The sequence below is a fragment of the Mytilus edulis genome, chromosome 12 (assembly GCF_963676685.1).
Source record: "Mytilus edulis chromosome 12, xbMytEdul2.2, whole genome shotgun sequence".
NCBI classification, from domain to species: Eukaryota; Metazoa; Mollusca; class Bivalvia; order Mytilida; family Mytilidae; genus Mytilus; species Mytilus edulis.
Window position 1 is genome coordinate 21,977,240 of NC_092355.1, and position 8,640 is coordinate 21,985,879.

An 8,640-nucleotide genomic window follows, 5' to 3' on the forward strand; every position below is an offset into this window, starting at 1 on the left:
ACGAGGTTTAACAAAGTAATATGTATTACTTGCTTTGTTTGATCAGTGTAAAAAAAAATGGTTTATGTCATGAACAGTCACTTATACCGGTAAAAATGTGTAATCTCATTTTTCTTTTAGAAAAGTGATTGATTATAATGATCTTCTGTTGTGATTTGACAATCGGTCAATAACCCTGTATAACTTCGATTGCAAATATCAGGTCTTCATTAAATAGTTATCATGTCTTCGTCGAGTGTCTCTAACGTTAAAATACAAATCCCTGGGATGTGTTTCAGTATATTTTAGTCTCTGATGCATGTTTTTTTTATTATTAATTTGTTTTGGCTTTTAACTAGCTGTCAGTAACTACGAGTACTCTCAAATCATACTTTCTTGGTAATTTGACTTGTTGATACTATTCGTAGTGCTTTTTTGTTATCTAATGTTAACATGTATCTGGTAGGTATGTATTATGTTCCGTATCTCCCTCCTTTAGTAGGAGCACCACCATGGGTTATGGTGTAAAAAGGAAGACATTTAACACACTGTATCGGTACAGATTTAATGTGAGCATTTGCCTATCCAGTCTCCCAGCCTGGCCGTGACGGGTCTTACTACCAGAAAGTTAACCTTCCCCAAAACAATAAGTACAATGTAATAAAGCATACGAACACACCCACTCACCTGACTCGCTCATCCTCAAAAATATAAAAAATGCATAATATAAAAAAACATAATATATACAAAATAAAGGATAAGGTCACCCCGGATGCCGCACAAATGCCTAGACAACGAACGGGAAACCGGAGAGGACATACTTGGAATCCAAACCGATACCGCTAAATGCCCAGCTGTATTTCTGGTAGAGGAAAGCTCCTCTGGTGGTGCTCCTACTAAAGGAGGGAGATACGGAACATACATACATACATACACTACAAACATCAAAATTATTTCCTTGCTCCTTTTATACTATTCCGGCATCTGTACATGGAGAACACGGAATCGAGCACCAATTTTATAGTTGTATTGTTGAAATTTACGAACATTTAGTTTTAGATTAGTTTTATTGATATATGAAAAATTTCTTGGTATTCCTAAACTGAAGATTATACAGACAGAAAAAGAAGTACCCTTAACAACACAAATATTTTCATTTACCTGTGTATGATATGACTTCTTTTTTCAAAGTTGATTGTTTTTGTTAACTATTTCACACTGGTATAATATTTTTACTTTATATTCATCCCTTATTTTTTTTATTAACTTTGTATTTACATTGTGTCATAGTTCAAATTTATTCGTTCATTTTGTGTTCAATTTTGTTACTATGTTTTTTATTGAGTTAAGCCATTCCAATGGATATTTTATAGTGTGTCTTTCTATGTGATGTTGCACTATTGTTTTCAGATAAGGGCGATTATTTGGTACCATTAAAACGTGTAATCCCACTGCAATTGTTTACACCTGTCCTAAGTTAAGAATCTGATGTTCAGCAGTTGTTGTTTGTTTTTGGGGTTCATACGTGTTTCTCGATTCTAGTTTTTTATATAGATTAGACCGTTGGTTTTCCAATTTTAACGGTTTTACATTAGTTATTTTTCGGGCCCTTTATAGTTTGATATTGGGTGTGAGCCAAGGCTCAGTGTTGAAAACCTCACCTTGACCTATAATGGTTTACTTAAGTTTGTGACTTTGATAGAGAGTTGTCTCCTTGGCACTCATGTCACATCTTCCTATATCTATATCAGCAATAAAAAATGCTTCACGTTGCGAAATTATAAACAAAAATCTGATCTCGTTATTCTTGCCGTCATTGTTTGAATCCTCTAAGCGCAGTTGCAGGCTTCACCGCCTAACACAGAAAAAGGTCGTGTCATGAACGTCTCCTCGGATACATTATTAAGAATTAAACGATGGACAGTATGTGGACTGAATGCTTCTTACTACCTGATTGGAAGATATTACGAGAAGTGAATAATTAAAATTCGTTGATTGGTTAGGACAATCCAAACCTAGTAAATGTCTTTCAATCCCGTAAAGTATCGGATTTTTCCTCTCTATTTTAGCTATTAGATTTTGCTTGGTCATTAATCATGGATATTGGTATACAGGTTACGTTTATCTATAAATAGCCGAATCTTCTGGAGTTTTGTAAACACACACAACGTTGAACGATAAACTACTTCATAATATGTGACCTCACGTGTGTAGTAAAATTTGTTGATTGATTTGCAAGGCTATTCTAAATGAAGTAATCTACAAAGCGAGAACACTTTCCATTTTCATCAGCTAAGAGACGGCTAACCTTTTTTTGAAAAGATATTACTTTTAGTAGATTTAAGCTCAATGCAAATTATCTGAAGACCTTGCAGGAAGGTATTTATTGCTAGTTATTGTCCCTGTTTGAATAAATGCATCATAGACACCCAAATTAAAATTGTGTGCATCGTATACGCGTTGTGTTGAAAAAAGATTTATCAGTGAAATGAATAAAGAAAGTTTAAAAAGGTAATAATAAAGAAAGAAATTGAAAAGCTTTAGGAATTTTTTCCCAAACACAGCGAAGGTAATATATGAAACTACAATTTTTGACGGTTTTTTTTACATTATTGTGAAGAAAAAGATCATTTGTCTCTTAACACTTTTTACTTATTCGACCTTCTTGATTGTGCATCCAATTTCTCTGTCACCAAACACGACATGCAGAATCATTCGGTGTTTGTCTCTTAGTGTGCCCTGCAAGTAAGTAACCTATGTTGAAGAGAAATTTCAACATATTTACTCGCTTGAAAGCGTTTGCGTATTTGTTCTGGACTAATATAAAAATGAGAATGAAAACGGGTAATGTGTTACAGAGACAACAGCCCAAAACTGCACAAAGCCACTAATGGGTCTCTATGCAACACAGTGAGTTAATCCCGTACCCGAAAGCAGTCTTTTGTCAGTTCCTACTCAAAAATGGACGTCACACTTAACTCAAAAACATATAAATGAATCAAATGTTAACCAATGATACAAGAATAACAAAGGTTATCGTCACCAAACTTGAGCCTGAGGCAAAAGTTTGGAGTTAAACATGAATTGTGAAATAGCACCAATCCCCTATACATCTAGCCATTGTAGAATTAACAAAAACACGCCTCAGTATGCACAGTGAAACCTAGTTTAAACGAAGTCTGATTCCAATTTAAGTACTTGTTTTGCTTTATAAAAAATTTGATATGAGCGTCACTGATGAGTCTTATGTAGACGAAACGTGCGTCTGGCGTACTAAATTATAATCCTGGTACCTTTGATAATTGATTAAGAATAGAAGAAACTAAACAACATGACAATGATACTTGAATTAACAAAGCAGTAAGTGACATGCCAAATCCAGCCTCCAATTAAACTGATTCGAAGTTTGGAATTATCTAGTTACATACCTACTTTAATATTTGTATAGTGTCTTTTTTTCTGTCATTCATGTTATGTGTATTTTCATTTTTAAAAAGCTTGAAATGGTGCTTCAATATCGTTTTGATATACTATGACGATCAAATTGTTAGTATCTGAATTGGGTTGCAAGATGAACCAATTGAGTTTGTGACTTATGAATAAATTGTGATGATTCCTTTCTAAGATTCGATAGATAGAAGGTTGATGAGTTTCAGATGCAAACACGAAGTACACATTGTTCAATTCTCACAACTAGCTTGATAACACAAGGGAAATTTAGACAAAACCTTTTTTGAGAATAATGCGACGTTTATTTTGTTATTGTGTGTAAGTGTATGATATGTTTTGCTACACATTAATACTGACGAAAACCCAGATGGACTGACTAACGTAAACAAGCATAATATTACAGTGAAACCTGATTAAACCGAACCCTGAATAAACCGGAAACCTGTCTAATCCAAACTTGTTCTGAAGACCAATCATATCACATTTTATGCATTGTGAACCTGATGAAACCGAATACCTGCCAAAACCGAACGAAATCTCAAGTCCCGAAAGTGTTCGGTTTAGTCAGGTTTCACTGTATATTCAAATTTTCCCTATGCATGGGCACAACAACATGAACAACATATGCTACTTCACTTGAATTTTTATTTTTTATTTTATGTTGTTCCTCCTGCCTTCTATTCCCCCTCCATCAGATGTTCCATAGTGTTAATTACTTCTCAGTTTCCCTTAAAGGCATCTGAAATAAAGGTTCGTACGCTTAATAAAAAAAGTCTCAAATTATCATATCACCAACAAAAATATGAAGAATTTATCTTTTAACTTTAAAAAAAAGACCCACCTGATTCATATCTATTTTAAATCCAAATAGTAAATTAGTCCAATAAGTTATGTCGCAAATTTATCTTTGCGATCTCGTGATTTAGTTAATGTGTTTAGCGAATAATTAATTATTTCTACCACGTATTAGCTAATAATAGTACATATAACGTTTGTCTCTTGATTATTGGGATTTGCCATCTGTTGCTAAAGTATTTCTATTTTTTGTATCTTGTTGTTTGTATAACGTGTTTAATTGTTCTTCCATAATTAAAAAATAAATTCATAGAAAACCAATGAAAATAATTTGACAAGAGCTTCCTTCTTCCTCATACGCAAATATGACAAAAACACATCATCGACCATACAGACTACTCTTTTACTCTTTACGCCTGGTAACTCCATGATGAAAACAAAATATCGATATACTATTATTGACCATACAGACTACTCTTTACGCCTGGTAATTTCATGATGGAAAACAAAATATCGATGTCTTAGTATTGACCATATAGACTACTCAAGCTTGCTCTTCACTTCTAAAAATATTTCCGATTAGTATACGTTTTTGTCGAGAAGAATAATAAATCCAATGAAAGAGGATCGCCATTAGGAGCCATTCAAATCTGTCATTTTTAATTGTCAAAATCGTTTTTTCCTTTTTCTTTAAAATCAAAATGTGCCTGTTATTCTCTGTTCTTTTTACTATCCTTTAATTCTCTTTTTTTTTGGGCCTATTTGTCTTCGTTTCTATTTAGTTTTTTGGCCTATTTGTCTTCGTTTCTATTTAGTTTTTTGGCCTATTTGTCTTCGTTTCTATTTAGTTTTTTGGCCTATTTGTCTTCGTTTCTATTTAGTTTTTTGGCCTATTTGTCTTCGTTTCTATTTAGTTTTTTGGCCTATTTGTGTTCGTTTCTATTTCGTTTTTGCATATGATTCTGCACTTTTGACACATAATTTTCTTTCTGTAAACCCCATCCTGACCCTGATGAAATTGTTGTGAACTACTTGCCTTAAAAATCATATTTGTTGTTGAGTATAACAATAAAGTTTATAGTATGATTGCAACAAACCAGAGTGGTGATCACAGTTCGTCTTTCAATATTGTGTAATCATATGATTTTGGATTTAACATGTCTTTTGATTGACAGTAAGTGTTTTGTCTATCAGCTCATAGACATAATTTTTTCATGTCACCATGACTTCATCAACGTTTATTTTCAAAATTTACTCATAGAAAAAAAATTTAGAATCAAATTATAAGGAATGACTGAAATATGTGATTCTGTTCATTCAAAATATCCTAAAAAATGTGGTGCACACTTCTAAATAACTCGATCTGCGGTTTATTCAGTATGCACCACATTGTTTTGGTTATATCTTCATAAACATCAAAAACTATAATAGTTTCCTAAATATACACATTGTCTTTAAGCTTTAAAAAAACCTAACGACTATACAAAATAGAATAGAAAGACTAATCAAATATACCAGATGTAAAATTTTGTACTCGAAACACGTTTACCGTCTACGCAAGACTTATACCTCGAACAGTGGCAAAATACTGTTGTATTTGTTTATTCATAAACAATTTAATGCCAAATCAATTAAAAATGGAAGACCGAAAGTTCCAAAAAGAAAAGAAAAATGGGACTTCAGTGAGAAGTGACAATGACAACCATAATACGGTAGCTGGATTCAGTAAATATTTATATTGTCAAGAATCCGAGGGTAAAGAATCTCAAACAGTTATTTGGTGACGAAACCAAACCAAAAATAGTTTCTACGTAAGTTGACTTTATTTAAGGCAAGAGTCAAAGTAAAATTATTTCTGTATCACGACATTGTGAAAACCCAGAAAAGATGACTGCATATAAGGACAATACAAGTTGAGTTTTTTCCAATGCATGAAAATTATGAGAAACAATAAGATATACTTAGTCTTGATAGTTTTACATCATACTTACTGGTAACAATTTTTTTTCCCAAAATTCTTTATAGCATCTAGTAAAAATTTCAGACGGTTATTACAGCACATTTTTTTTTAACCCCAAGAAAACAGGGGACATGAGACCAGTAATAAATTCAAAACCCCTCAACAAGTGTCTCCGAAAACAACATTTCAAAATGGATTCCTTTTCTAGGGTTCTCAATCTGGTAAGACAAGCTGAGTTGGGAATCAGTCTGGACTTAAAAGACACATATCTACACATCCCAAGTTACAAAACACACAAAAAATGTCTAAGGTTTTGTCTAAAAAACAGAAGAGCTCTTCAGTTCCAGGCACTACCTTTCGGTCCAACCTCAGCTCCAAGAAGTTAATAAAGTAAATAAATATAAGTTGCAGAAGTGAAGGCACCATACGACTATATTCATATTTTATCAAGACGACTTGTTTCTTCTGTAGCAGGAAAAAAGTCAAATAATATTAGAGAAAATTAGTACTCAACCTCGTTGTCGAACTAGGATTCATAATACACTTTGAAAAGTTCACTTTAAATCCATCATTACAGATAACATACTTTGGGGCAATGTTTCATTTTGATCTGGGGATCGTTTTTGTAGAGTGAATATATAAATAAATTGAACATGAAATTGCTACCAACCACAGAATTAAGTACTGCTTTGAATTCTGTATGTATCCAATTATGTAAACCTATGAGTTAAATGTAACGAATGGAATTTTAAATTTATATAATTTGGTAGACAAATGTGAATTTTGTAAACGGAGTTACACTTACCTGATATACTACCCATCTCCTCCCCTCAGTAATGTGTTTTGGTGAATTCAACTGGATTGTCGCCTGTAAATCTGAGGTTCTAAGCACTTAACTGATATAGATGTATATGATTTTTAAAAGAATAGCTAAGTGCTTGAGCGGGTTATAACCAAATACCAGAAAGAATAATCAACTAACGTGTAAACCTATCAGGTAAGTGTAAAATAAAGATCAAAGCTTTTTTCTTTTCAAAGAGATATATAGCAATTAGAAAATGTATTTTCCGCGAAAGACTTTGTGGTGAATGTCAGCTAACTTTTATGGTTATTTTGAACCTTCTATGCATTTGTTGAGTTTTGACACCTGTTTCGCAATGTCCGAACCGAACATATGGAACTGTCAGTTCACTTGACTGATTTTCCGTTTTGTTTTTTTACATGTTTTTCTTCTGACTGTTCCCGGTCTTGAGTTCAACTTTCTCGTCATGATTTCTTTGATAGAGGGATGCTTCTCACAGGGAAGCTCTTAAACCAAGAGTTCCCAATGATGAAGTAGAAATCATCCTTTCGTAAATTTTATGGACGTCTTTAAGAGTTGGTTGACCGTTATGGAATAACCGTTTCACAGATGATATCGGTTATGTTCGTTACGTCGTGAATACAATCACTTTCCCTTTTCACGAATGTGACCTATCGAATTAGACCATCTACCGGATTTGTAATAAAAAAACGATGGATGCCACATGTAGAGCATGATCTGTTTACCCTTCCGGAGCACTTTAGATCATCCCCAATTTTTGGTTGGGTTCGTGTTGCTTAGTCTTTCGTTTTTTATGTTGTGTCTTGTGTACTCTTGTTTGTCTGTTTGTCTTTCTCAATTTTAGCCATGGCGTTGTCAGTTTATTTTCGATTTATGAGTTTGACTGTCCCTCTGGTATCTTTCGCTCCTTCTATAATACACCTTTCCTCTCGCATTTCTCGGTTTTATAGATCAATAAACAACAGATTTATATCAAATTATATAATTATCAAAATATTAAAATTTCATACACGAGGTATTACCTTCGATAGTAACAGTCCAGGTAAGACAAACGACTTATTATAGATTATAAGTAGTTCATAAATGAAGTTTTCTTTAGTATTTTCAATTTGAGCTGGCTCGATCAGTCAGTTTAAACTAGGAGATTGGGTTTTTAAAAAGGTAAATAATCAGGTGCTGACTTTTATTCTAGTACCAAACCAAAAGTGGTAAATAACTGAAAATACAAAACAAAGTACAATTTTACAATGTGTCATATAATTATTTAAGTTAATGATTCATCCGGTATTGAGTAGCGACGTAGTCCGGGATGTAGCAATTCAAAGCTCCGACATTGTGTACTTCAGAATGTAGAAATGAAAAACTTCCAATGTAAAGATAGATAAATTATACTTTTGTTGCACAATGTATCACGGACAAGTTGAAGGCATCACTAATACTATTTCTAATGTTACTCACGCTGTGGCTAGCCACAAATTGTGATCAAGAAGAAAACCTGTGACAGTCCTTTGTCCAGTGATGTGACGTGGCAAGGTTGATTTGCAAAAGACAAATGTAAGGCTACGGTAAAAAAGAATGTTGTTCGGTTTAGTTCAGATCAAATCCGGAAATATATAAACTAATCGTGAAAATA